General features: G+C 42.5%; 1 protein-coding gene across 11 annotated transcripts in view; it reads right to left on the bottom strand.

The window, feature by feature from the left end:
* LOC131951923 (solute carrier family 12 member 4) overlaps window positions 1–14,138 on the bottom strand; it is a 112,658-nt gene that overhangs the window by 30,006 nt on the left and 68,514 nt on the right. The gene's annotated exons all lie outside the window — the stretch shown is intronic.

Here is a 14,138-nt window from a genome sequence, read left to right as displayed (position 1 = left end):
CTAGATTTAATCGTAATGAGATTGAAGGAAAACGCTTATTGATTAAATGTGAATTTTGGAGATTTTATTTTTCAAACAGTGAATTATAAAAGAAAACTAGTTTCGCTTTAGTTTCTATTTAATGTAATAAACTAATACAAAAGTCTTTAACTGCTGCTACACTATATCTAATTTACATCTTTGTAACATAAATAGTTCTATTTGTAGGGATACTAATCTAAGGGAAACTACTACTACTACAAACATGATAAAAGTAAACAAGGATAAAAGTGAGATGTTGAGCTAGGTTTACAAGCAAGTGCTGGTGTTGTATGTGTGGTCAGTAGGTCAATATGTGGTCAGCTGTCTTTTATCTGTGTGGCCAGTCTCGTTTACAAAGTCTGGTCACTGGGTTAGGTTGAAGGCTAGGGTGTGGATTAAGAAAAGACTGGAGACTAGGTATGATTAAGAATAGTCTGAAATCGAGATTGTGGATTAAGAATAATCTGAAATCTAGATTGTGGATTAAGAAATAGTCTGAAATCTAGATTGTGGATTAAGAATAGTCTGAAATCTAGATTGTGGATTGAGAATAGACTATAGACTAAAAGGATTAAGAAAAGATCGAGAACTAGAACCAAGATATGAGTATGGTGAGGGATGGCTTTAGCCCTTCCAACGTTTTATTAATATCCACCTTTCGTTATTATACATGTGGAATAACAGATAGTATGAGATCGGGAAACAGTTCAGTCACGTACGGTCTAAGGTCATGAGTTGGCATTCAAGTCGTTTTGTGCTTTGATTAATGTTTATATGGGTGCTAGTAATAGGTGCAGTTATATTGTTAGCGAGGGCTTCAGTACTACATACAATGGTGATACTAACACAAGCCTAAATACTAAATACAATGGTGATATTAATACATGGTTTAGTGGTGGTACTAAATACAATGATTATTTGGACTAGTGGTAGCTTTATTTGTATAAGCAGTAATTACAGTACAAAGTGCACAGACTATGTTAGTAGTATCTATACCACTGGGAGCAAAACTATGGTGTTAGTAATAGCTTTATTAATAAGTGCAACGACAACATTGATAAATAAATTAAAGAAGTGGACAAAAAAATGAATTTAAAGATGGTGTAGTTTGACGTGTTAACTTAGTTTCTAAGCTGACGTAATAGATGAATATGGAATGGAAGAGGAGTACTTTTAAGTCTTTTAAATACCAAGTAGTGGATTCGCAAAACAGGTCTTATTAATGGGTGTGAGCCAAGTCTAGATTTACATGTAAGATTGTTTAATGGTAGGCTGATATGTGTCGGGATCTATCGCAGGAAATTAATGTTTGGGAGTAAATATGTGCTTCAATACAACAGTCACGGGTCGTCAATACAACATATTGTCTATCAATACAACATACTGTCTATCAATACAACATACTGTCTATCAATACAACATACTGTCCATCAATACAAAAGACTGTCCAACAAAACGACAGACTGTCCAACAAAACGACAGACTATCCAACAAAACGACAGACTGTCCATTAATACAACAGACTGTCCATCAATATAAAGTACTGTGTCTATCAATACAAAAGACTGTCCAACAAAACGACACATAGTCCATTAATACAAAAGACTGTCCAACAAAACGACAGACTGTCCAACAAAACGACAGACTATCCAACAAAACGACAGACTGTCCAACAAAACGACAGACTATCCAACAAAACGACAGACTGTCCATCAATACAACAGACTGTCCATCAATATAAAGTACTGTGTCTATCAATACAAAAGACTGTCCAACAAAACGACACATAGTCCATCAATACAAAAGACTGTCCAACAAAACGACAGACTGTCCAACAAAACGACAGACTATCCAACAAAACGACAGACTGTCCAACAAAACGACAGACTATCCAACAAAACGACAGACTGTCCATCAATACAACAGACTGTCCATCAATATAAAGTACTGTGTCTATCAATACAAAAGACTGTCCAACAATACAACATACATATCAACAAATTCAACAGACAATCTCATGAACACACACCGACTGCCTGTCTCTATTAAAACCCAAATTGTAAGACCCCCCCCCCCCCCCCCATCCTTTGACGATCTGATATCAGAACCCACACACGTCCTTATCACCATCAACATCCTCGCCCTGCTCATCCCATTTTAAAACATTTGATTCCTAAACAGCCACGTCTTAAACACTTTAAGCTGATTTCATTTTCTCTGAATACCCGCCACCCCATCCCCACAGGTAGTGCCCGGAACTGCAGCACACCTCACCCCCACACAGGTAATGTAGGTCACTTCTGCTCAAGTACTCTCCCACCTGCGCTTGACTCTACAGTGCATTAAAACACGCTGCGTTTAAAATGGTGCATTTGATGGGGGAAAACAGCATAGATCTATCAAAAGTGAGTCACGTGATGTGGGAGAATAGGAGAGACCGTGAGAGATGGAAGAGAATGGGAGAGATGAGAGAGACCAGGAGAGATGGGAGAGATGGGAGAGACCAGGAGAGATGGGAGAGACCAGGAGAGATGGGAGAGAATGGGAGAGATGGGAGAGACCAGGAGAGATGGGAGAGACCAGGAGAGATGGGAGAGAATGGGAGAGACCAGGAGATATGGGAGAGACCTCAGAGATGGGAGAGACCGGGAGAGATGGGAGAGACCAGGAGATATGGGAGAGACCAGGAGAGATGGGAGAGACCAGGAGAGATGGGAGAGAATGGGAGAGACCAGGAGATATGGGAGAGACCTCAGAGATGGGAGAGACCGGGAGAGATGGGAGAGACCAGGAGATATGGGAGAGATGGGAGAGACCGGGAGAGATGGGAGAGACCAGGAGATATGGGAGAGATGGGAGAGACCGGGAGAGATGGGAGAGACCAGGAGATATGGGAGAGATGGGAGAGACCGGGAGAGATGGGAGAGACCAGGAGATATGGGAGAGATGGGAGAGACCGGGAGAGATGGGAGAGACCAGGAGATATGGGAGAGATGGGAGAGACCTGGAGAGATGGGAGAGATCGGGAGAGATGGGAGAGACCAGGAGATATGGGAGAGATGGGAGAGACCGGGAGAGATGGGAGAGACCAGGAGATATGGGAGAGATGGGAGAGACCTGGAGAGATGGGAGAGACCGGGAGAGATGGGAGAGACCAGGAGATATGGGAGAGATGGGAGAGACCGGGAGAGACCGGGAGAGATGGGAGAGACCGGGAGAGATGGGAGAGACCGGGAGAGATGGGAGAGACCAGGAGAGATGGGAGAGATGGGAGAGACCGGGAGAGATGGGAGAGACCGGGAGAGATGAGAGAGACCGGGAGAGATGGGAGAGACCAGGATATATGGGAGAGATGTGAGACCGGGAGAGATGGGAGAGATGGGAGAGACCAGGAGAGATGGGAGAGATGAGAGAGACCGGGAGAGATGGGAGAGACCGGGAGAGATGTGTGAGAGATGTGGAAGAAATCTGGGGAAACTGGGAGTGGTGTAGGAGAATGGGACAGACTGGAGAGATGGGGAGAGTGGAGGAGAACAGGGAAAAGACATATGGCAGAAGACATCGGCAGCAGGCTGGCAGCATGACAACAACTTCTCTACATGTCAAAACATGTCAATGTACATTCGAATAACCACTTCAACTTCTCTACCACACGTGGGTGCCAGTCAAAACATGTCAATGTACATTCGAATAACCACTTCAACTTCTCTACCAGACGTGGATGCCAGTCAAAACATGTCAATGTACATTCGAATAACAACATGTGCTTTACAGTATCTTTGTATTCAAATTTAAAAGTATATTTAAAGTCATAGGTAAAAACATTTTTATAAAGTGTTCAAAGGGTAGAGTTAAGATTTAACGTGAAGGTGTGATACTAATTATTAAAAAGTAATGTACATCGAGAAATACATTTACATGATCATGGAACTATTAAACAGGTAAACCATTTATAATAAGTAACTTGAAAATCGAGTAAAAAAAACATGAATTTGTTTTTAAGTTTTTAAAAATAGTTTGATAAAAAAAATAATTAACATCTAATTGTGCCAAAATTAAAAATTTTAAGTTTTTAAAATTGTTTAATAAAAAAAATAAATAACATCTAATTGTGCCAAAACTGATAGAAAAATACTTTATCCCTGGAACATAATACATCTTCTACGTTCGGAACTAATCGGTAGTATTGTATCAGGTAACTTTTCAAAACAACATCTGAAAATACTAGTGAATTTAAAACTCCATTAAGACGTCTTGAGAAATACTCAGTTCTAAAAACGAACTAAAATCGATAATGCCCGACTGATTATTTAACAATAGAAATTTAAAAAAAAAATGAAAAAGTAAAAAACAATACATCACAATTTGACATATTTGCAGCAAGAAGCTTTCGTTAATTTTTTCTCTCTTGTCAATGACGTCATACTCGTCTGCATCGTTTCCTAAATTTAATTATCTTTAAAGCTGCCTTCACACATCAACCGTAAAAAAAATAATTTTTTTTATAAAAGAGGTCAATTTTGAATTTTATCTTGAACGTTTATTATATTTTTTTTTGTTTCTCTGGAAAATATGTGAAATTCAATGCATCGCTATTGAGTTTCGAAAGCAAATATATGTATATGTGAGAAATTCGATGGATTGTTATTGAGTTTTTAAAGCAAAAAATAATGTGGCAAGTGTGAAATTCAATACGTTGTACGTACATTTTTAGCAATGAATCTTTTAGAGAAATTGTGAAGTGTAATAGGTTTGTTTTGAGATGATTTAGTAAGTGGAAGTTTAATAGGCGGTATTCAATAGGATGGTTTGAAGTAAATTAAAAAAAAAAAAGTGAATGTTTAGAAATGTTTGGCTAACATCGAGGGGGGGGGGGGAAGGAGCTAAGTAAAAACAAACATCAACAACACAGTAATTTGAGTTGTAACGATTTTACTGGTACCTTTCAAACTTGATGTTTCTAACAACAACATTTTTACAATGGCAGGGAGCTTTTAAATCAGCCATTACAGCGTACCACTCGCTTTGTTGTGTATTAGAAAAAAAAACAACACAAAACAAAAACAACAACAACTGAATCATTGATCGATTTATCTAATATTGCACGTGTTTAAAAGAATAGTGGTGTGTACTTAAACGATTAGAATGGTGTAAAAAAAAAAATTTATAACACACAACTGGGGAGACCACTCACATCACGCTATTCTCGTCAAATATCTGCAACAAATCCCCCACCCCTTGAAACAAATCTCTGCAACAAATCCACGTTAGAGCTTTACAGAACAGAGTGATGGAAATCCCGTGCGGTAGATTAAGGCTAAGCTTTAAAAACAATCCAGTTTGTAAAGAACAGGACGCCTAGCCGGCTAACTGGCTGTGGCGCCACTCACACCCACACACACCCACCCCACAAACCCACACTAACCACACAGACGCCACAACCTAGCATGTCCATCAAGGAGGTTCGATTGATTTCTGGTTAACGTCGCCTATAATCATCTTCTGATTAGCAAAACATTGCCGGTGTTTTTATTTTCTATTTGACCAAGTTAGCCGGCATAGAATAAACATGACATTTCCCCCCATTGGCGTTGTGAAATGTAGTTCACGTCAGACATCCATCCAGCTCTGTACGTAGGAGGCCCCAGGGTAGGGCTGGATTATTGGATGGCTACTGACAGGATGAGTTGGATGAATCGAGCTTCCTATAACAGGTAGCTGCATACATTCAAAACAGAGTTTATGTCTTGAAAATTTAAAAATGACAGCTAGGAAAACATTCAAAACACAAATCTTTAGCGGTATATTCTAAAGAGCAGGATAAAAGAATTCTGTACAACAGAGCAGATTTTCAGGGAAGACTGGAAATTTGAAGAGTTTTAACCCAACTGAATGTTCGAGCGATGTTGCTTGGTTAAGCTACCAATGAATCAGACACTTAGCTTGGTAAAACTCACAAATGCTTCACACACAAACCTAGTCAATCAGAAGGTGGTTAACTTCGTCTGAGAGAGACTGTTGCGTCGATAGCATCCCGGATATAAAGCTACATTGTAGTCTTTATATAACCTGCTAAACAGCCCATATATAAAGCTACGTTGTAGCCTTTGTAGAACCAACTAAACAACCCAGATATAAAGCTACATTGTAGCCTTTGTAGAACCAACTAAACAACCCAGATATAAAGCTACATTGTAGCCTTTATAGAACTAACTAAACAACAGATATAAAGCTACATTGTAGCCTTTATAGAACCAACTAAACAACAGATATAAAGCTACATTGTAGCCTCTATAGAACAGCTAAACAACACAAATAAAGCTAGATTGTAGTCTTTATAGAACCAGCTAAACAACACAAATAAAGCCACTCTGTAGGCTTTATTGAATAAGCTAAATAACCCGATTTATAAAACTACAATGTTTCCTTTATAGAACGAGCTAAACACCCACAGATATAAAGCTATACTGTAGGCTTTAAACAACAAGCTATATAACCACAGATATAAGTATTTTGTATTAAAATGTACAAAAATATAATTATATCGCAGCAGCGCATTACGGAGCTATCGAGAGAAAAAAAACTAAATTATTTTTGAAAGATGTATATTGGGAGTTAAAAAATAATGCTAAAAGCGCATTATGAAAGATGTATATCACAACACAAGAGCATTGTGAAAATATAAAAGTACATTCTGAAAGATATTCAAAAGTACAATATAGAAGATGTAAAAATAACAATGCAATGTGTTTTAGAAAAACGGAAGTACATTATTCGCTCATTAAATGCAACATCAAATAGAAAATAAATCATGGGGCATTAAGGGCCAAAATAAAAGATTCCCGGAAACACGAAAAATATAGCTTTAACGATGTTCGGAAAACAAAAGTCCATTCAAAAGATATCAAGAAAAAGGAAAGTAGATCTACATCCAGTAGCGTAGCCAGGATCGTCTTATGGGGGACGGAGGTTCAAATTTTTTCCAGCAGTATATAACCTGGGGACAAACTTTCGATTTGCACCCCCACCCCCCTCAAACTTTCGTTTTGCACTCCCCCTCAAACTTTATATAAATACCGAGGGGTCTATGGGGGGGGGGGGGGGTTATGACCCTCCTAACCCCCCCCCCCCCCCCCCCTGCCTACGCCACTGTCTACATCTTAAAAGTTGTTCCAGGAAAATAAGAAAGCCTTTTGCTACATATTACAAGACAGGCACCAACACAGCCAAACGAAAGTCAGAAACAACAGACATTCAAGTTCGAAGCTTGTTTTTTCTTTCTTTCTGTGGTAAGTTAAAGTTGAATACACAGCAACGTTGAACATTCACATCAGCAACCTGCTCAGGTGCCAAGAACTGTCGCAGGTAAGTGTATCATCTCCAGCCACCGCCCCCCACCCCTGCTCGCCTAAACCAACACTACTGTGGCTAATGACTTCTGTTATCTGAAAGGGAAGATCGGGGGGGGGGGGTGATTGCCGCGTTGTTTACTTCCGTTCGCAGTTGTTACAAAACAGGGAACGCTTATGCATCATCATTACAAAAAAAATGGGTTGGTCTAATTTAGATTATTAGGATATGGCTGATGACTTACGTTGGTGAAAAATGAGAATTTAAATATAACGTTATAACCGTCTAAGACTGAGAAGTGCGAGTAACTAAATAATTCACGCGTGCTAAATTAAAGACAATTTGACTAGCTCCACCAGCTCATGTGGTCTTGTTCTGTGGTGGGATTTTTAGAAAAGGGGACAAAAGTTGAAATAAAAAATAAAATAATCAGGCGACACCCACATGCTAAGTGTACATCAGGTGTGTGTCAATTTTCTCACGCAATGGGCACAGTATAGGAGACATTGTGTGGTAAGTGACCCCCCCCCCCCACCTTCCACGACCACCTCCCAAGCGATGTGTGGGTGACTTCACCCCAAGTGATGTGTGGGTGAGCTCAGCCCAAGTGATGTGTGGGTGACCTCACCCCAAGTGATGTGTGGGTGACCTTAACCCAAGTAATGTGTGGGGGACCTCACCCCAAGTGATGTGTGGGTGACCTCACCCCAAGTGATGTGTGGGTGACCTCACCCCAAGAGATGTGTGGGTGGCCTCACCCCAAGTGATGTGTGGGTGACCTCACCCCAAGTGATGTGTGGGTGACCTCACCCCAAGTGATGTGTGGGTGACCTCACCCCAAGTGATGTGTGGGTGACCTCACCCCAAGTGATGTGTGGGTGACCTCACCCCAAGTGATGTGTGGGGGACCTCATCCCAAGTGATGTGTGAGTGACTACACATCAAGTGATGTATGGGTGACCTCACCCCAAGTGATGTGTGGGTGACCTCACCCCAAGTGATGTGTGGGTGACCTTAACCCAAGTGATGTGTGGGTGACCTCACCCCAAGTGATGTGTGGGTGACCTCACCCCAAGTGATGTGTGGGGGACCTCATCCCAAGTGATGTGTGAGTGACTACACATCAAGTGATGTATGGGTGACCTCACCCCAAGTGATGTGTGGGTGACCTTAACCCAAGTGATGTGTGGGTGAGCTCAGCCCAAGTGATGTGTGGGGGAACTCACCCCAAGTGATGTGTGGGTGAACTCACCCCAAGTGATGTGTGGGTGACCTTAACCCAAGTAATGTGTGGGTGACCTCACCCCAAGTGATGTGTGGGTGACCTTAACCCAAGTAATGTGTGGGTGACCTTAACCCAAGTAATGTGTGGGGGACCTCACCCCAAGTGATGTGTGGGTGACCTCACCCCAAGTGATGTGTGGGTGACTTCACCCCAAGTGATGTGTGGGTGACCTCATCCCAAGTGATGTGTGGGTGACCTCATCCCAAGTGATGTGTGGGTGACCTCACCCCAAGTGATGTGTGGGTGAACTCACCCCAAGTGATGTGTGGGTGACCTCACCCCAAGTGATGTGTGGGTGAACTCACCCCAAGTGATGTGTGGGTGACCTCACCCCAAGTGATGTGTGGGTGAGCTCAGCCCAAGTGATGTGTGGGTGACCTCACCCCAAGTGATGTGTGGGTGACCTCACCCCAAGTGATGTGTGGGTGACCTTAACCCAAGTGATGTGTGGGTGAGCTCAGCCCAAGTGATGTGTGGGTGACCTCATCCCAAGTGATGTGTGGGTGACCTCACCCCAAGTGATGTGTGGGTGACCTCACCCCAAGTGATGTGTGGGTGACCTCACCCCAAGTGATGTGTGGGTGACCTCACCCCAAGTGATGTGTGGGTGACCTCACCCCAAGTGATGTGTGGTGACCTCACCCCAAACACATCGGTCGGCGTGGTCGGGTCGGTAAAGCTCATGGTTGCTAAACCAGTTTGAACCAGGACAGCAGCCCATCTAGGGCTGCTTTGTAGTTTCTTTTTTTGGTTGGGCAAAGGAAAGGCCATGGCAGCATATCCAGAGAGAAAAGCAGACTGTAGTCGGAGTCAACGGCCTTAAGGTGCATAACAAGCTGATATGTAATACACAATTTAAATTAAAAACGAAGACGAAGAGGATATGCATTAGGGTAACCCATTTAAGTTACATAACTTATGTAGCCCGATTAAATATCATACAACAACATAACATGGGTAGCCCTCTCACGTGATATATCCCCTCACAAACAGCCCCACAAATCCCACCTAAACCCCCCACATCCAGCCCGTCAAACATCACGCCAACAAAAACACTCTATTTCTGTCCACTCTATCAAATTCGTCTGAATCAATAAGAGAAGAAAAAAAAAACGTCAAAACTCTTGAGCTTAAATTTGATTTCTATGTCCTAACGAAATATTGATCAAGCGTACAAATGTATTAATAAGTCATCCTTCTGGGAAATTGCTCAGAAGAAATTGAATCAAAAGGATAAAAAAAAAACCTCTCGTCTAAGCTGAGTTGCCTGGGTTACAAGTCCGATGATAAATCATAGACTTGTTTCATTAAACAAAAACAAACCTAAGCGACAATACGTCACAATGTTTTGTAATGAGTAACGTCCCTTTAGCTCATACGAAACTTAGTTCACATAGAGTAGACCACACGTCTAAAACTCAACTTTTATAATATTCGTTGGTAATTTCACGATTATAGTATCGAAAATTATTAGGTTATGTTTGTGTAGTTTCGTAAACATTCGCTACTGTAAACCATGGCTTTTTTGACCGTTGAAATATAAATAAAGTCGAGTGTATTAAATTGATGTTCTAAACATTATGTAATTAAAAAAAAATATGGCGCCAAATAAAATATGGTTTATAGTACTTCCGGTGGTTTCCGAAACGGCGTGCCAGACTACGCCATGGTTTTACTGTTTTCTTATGACTGCTGCACCTTTCCGGAATAATAACCGACGTTATATCGTGAGAGTACCTATTCGTAAACCATAAACGACCTAGGTATTGACACAAGGTGTTTCTTACACTACTTAAAACGGCGTCAATTAAGAAAGAACCATCATTTGCGACGTTTTGCGTAACAGCGGCGTCACTACTTGAAGCATCCCACTCAGTAAGACGCTTCTCTTACTACAAGAACATCTAGGCTGATACGGGCGTCACTGTTTTACATTTTCTGGCGACATGGCTTAGACGATTTGCACGGCTTAGCTGACCACTGGCTAGCATTTCTGTGATTGATGTGACGGGGTGGGGGAGGAGGTCGTTGTCACGTTTTTGATATTAAAAAGCTGTGGCGTCATTAGATTGCACGAGGAATGCAAATCTCTAGCAATAAAAAGGCCATGCACACGGAGCACTGTGAGGCGGCAGCAGAGGCAAGTGTTGGGGTTTCTTCAATGATATCTGGCACCCAGAAACTTGGGATAGTGGTGTATGGACAACTTTATCCAGAAACTTGGGATAATGGTGTATGGACAACTTTATCCAGAAACTTGGGATAATGGTGTATTTACAACTTTATCCAGAAACTTGGTGTGGTGGTGTAATGTGTATGAAAGGGGAATACGTGGAACGGGTCACTGCATGTGTGTATGTATCATGTAGTGAGACGCGAGGCCGGGTGTGTTGACGTGTATGTTGTTGTACGGAGTGAACGAGGGTACAAGGGAAGCGACTGGTCGGGTGACAGCGGCTGTGTTGTGAGCGAGAAGAAGGTGGTGTGTAAGGATGAATGCGGGGGACAGTTGAAGGTTGAGTGTGGAAGCGAGGAGGTTGATTTTGGGACTGGAGGCACGGGAGATAGAGAAATAAAGAATACTGTAATAGCCTCAATCGTGGTGTGCTTTCTTTGAGATCCAGACGCCCTCACACTTTTGATAATGGTGTAGTAAAACTTTGTCCAGAAACTTGGGATAATGCTGTATTTACGACTTGACCCTGAGAACTAATGCTAAGTACACATTTTTTGTGTCTTGGATCTAGACGTTGGTGCCATAATAATCTATTTAATCACTAGCCGACCCGCGGTGTATTTTCTACTTTTCAGTTATCCATAATTTGTGTATTTGTGAACAACTAGATATGTGCCCAATGCTGCATACAAACGTTCGCCCAACAACTAGATATGTGCCCAATGCTGCATACAAACGTTCGCCCAACAACTAGATATGTGCCCAATGCTGCATACAAACGTTCGCCCAACAACTAGATATGTGCCCAATGCTGCATACAAACGTTCGCCCAACAACTAGATATGTGCCCAATGCTGCATACAAACGTTCGCCCAACAACTAGATATGTGCCCAATGCTGCATACAAACGTTCGCCCAACAACTAGATATGTGCCCTAATGCTGCATACAAACGTTCGCCCAACAACTAGATATGTGCCCTAATGTTACAAAAGTTGATCCAACAATTAGATATGTGTCCTAATACTACACCCCACACGATGTCCAGTAACTGGACCGACCACCGAGTTTACACCCGATATCTCACGTGACAGGATGTACTCACCACCTCCCTAATCCCCGCACAGCGATCTTAATGACCTGATTAATCCTTCTGTTGGGCAGGGCCAGTAATCCGTGTAATCCTTCCAGAACAAGCTGTACACTGTAGCCTATTTAAGGCAGGCTGCACCCATTACCCTGAATAAACTCTTAGCCAGCCAGTTTCTTTCGGACATTACTTCGTAAAAGGGGGGGGGGGGGTGGTGGTGGCTGGGGGGGGGGGGTGGTGGTGGTGGCTGGGGGGGGGGTGACCTACTGAAGCATCCCCCCCCCCCCGGACGAAATATAAAATAAATATGTTTTTTATTTTGAAAATATATTCTAGAACTGTCCATCCTCATCCCCCCACGGAGATAAAAAAAAAAAAACCTGGGGACACCCTGCGTTACCCCCCCCCCCCCCCCCCAATTTAACCCCTTACAGTAGCCTATTCTAATTACCCCGACCAAACCCCAGAGACAGCCTGCAAACATTACCTTGAATAAACCCTCGGAGAGTATTCAACAATGACCCCCCCCCCCCATTAAACCCTTACAGTAACCTAGTTTAATTACCCCGCCCAAACCACAGAATACAGCATGTACCCATTACCCTGAATAAAACCTGCGAACATAACCTTGAATAAACCCTAACTATGCACTCATTACCCCCCAATTAAAACCCCTTACAACACCCTAGTCCAATTACCCAAAACCCCACAAGACAGGCTGTACCCTGTTACCCACCCCACCCTCCCTTCTCTCGAAACTCGACCCCCGACTAAACCACATCTCCGTCTATCTCACAAGTGACCTTTCACCTTAGTGGGTGAGTGCACTAAATCACTATCCCCAAGGGGTGACCGGGGGACATTTATTTAGTGAAGCTTGTCTGAGCACGTATCTGGAGATCTCAATATGGGGGGACTTGGACCTATCACTGAATGCTAAGTGCCTGGCTAGAATAGTCAAGTGGGGAAGATTGAAATTGGTCAGATCACCGCGCAGGAGACGGCCGTGAGTAGAAGAGAACAAAAAACATTCTCCGTGATTTAATTGTTCAATCAGAGAAAGGGGTGTATGTGTGAGGTGAAGGGGGGGGGGTTGTAGATGTTGAATGAACAGGCAATTCGTAAAACGAGGCGAGAAAATTAGCCTCGGCTCACAGTAGACAATTCAGAGACAGGGGTGTAGGTGCGAGGTGAAGGGGGGTTGTAGATGTTGAATAAACACAGGCATGTCGTAAAACGAAGCGAGAAAATTAGCCTCGGCTCACCAGTACTGTAGACAATCTAGATGGTTTTTTTTCCTTGATAATTCTGATTAGGTGTGGATATGGGTGTGTGTGTGTGGGGGGGGGGGGGGGGGGGGGGGGGCATGGGAGAGAGTGATTACTTTGGTAAATTTCGGACCAAGTACGATTGGTAAAATCAAGATTTCAAATACTATGTTAAGATTTTTCGAGCCAACTCAGCTTTAACTGGTACCCGGAATAAGTCACCGAAGAGTGTAAACCGCCTTCCACACAAACCGATCGTTAAAAAGCAACAATAAACAATCATAATGCTATCCGTTTCGACTCTCGACGGTGTATTTTATATTTTGTGGGAGGTGTAAATATATTGGCAGCACCAGTGAGGTGCACCCTTTGAAGACGGCTAAAAGTAGGATAGTTTTATGGCCGTAAGGAAATTGGCACACGTAAAGGCACTAAGTACAAGCTGTAGATAATTGCTGGAGACTGGAGCTAGCGACACATGAGGGTTTAGTGCTGGAAACAAAAGACGAGTTGTTATTTCCTGACGCTAAACACAGGCACAGCCGCTTCAAGACAGTGGTTGTCACGCTGATGGTATGTGAGGCTAGTGGATGGTATGAGTTTACATGTAGTGTAGGACCTCTAGCTGTAGTGTATGACTGTACCTTTAGTATGTAGTGTAGGACTAGCTGTAGTATTCTAGCTGTAGTATGTAGAGTAGGACTTTAGCTGTAGTGTATGACTGTAGCTTTAGTATGTAGTGTAGGATTCTAGCTGTAGCTGTAGTATGTAGTGTATGACTCGAGCTGTAGTGTGTAGTGTAGGACTCTAGTGTGTAGTGTAGGACTCTACATCTAAGGTGTAGTATATAACTACATCTAGTGTAGTGTACGACTCTACATCTGATGTGTAGTGTAGAACTCTAGCTCTAGTGTGTAACGTATGGCTCTGTTGAACCGCTTGTACAAGC

This window comes from Physella acuta, unplaced genomic scaffold (assembly GCF_028476545.2).
Source record: "Physella acuta isolate Inbredline_101_S28 unplaced genomic scaffold, ASM2847654v3 ptg000838l, whole genome shotgun sequence".
In the NCBI taxonomy this organism is placed as follows: domain Eukaryota; kingdom Metazoa; phylum Mollusca; class Gastropoda; family Physidae; genus Physella; species Physella acuta.
Note: the sequence above shows the minus strand (reverse complement) of the source record. Positions and strands in the feature narration are given on the sequence as shown.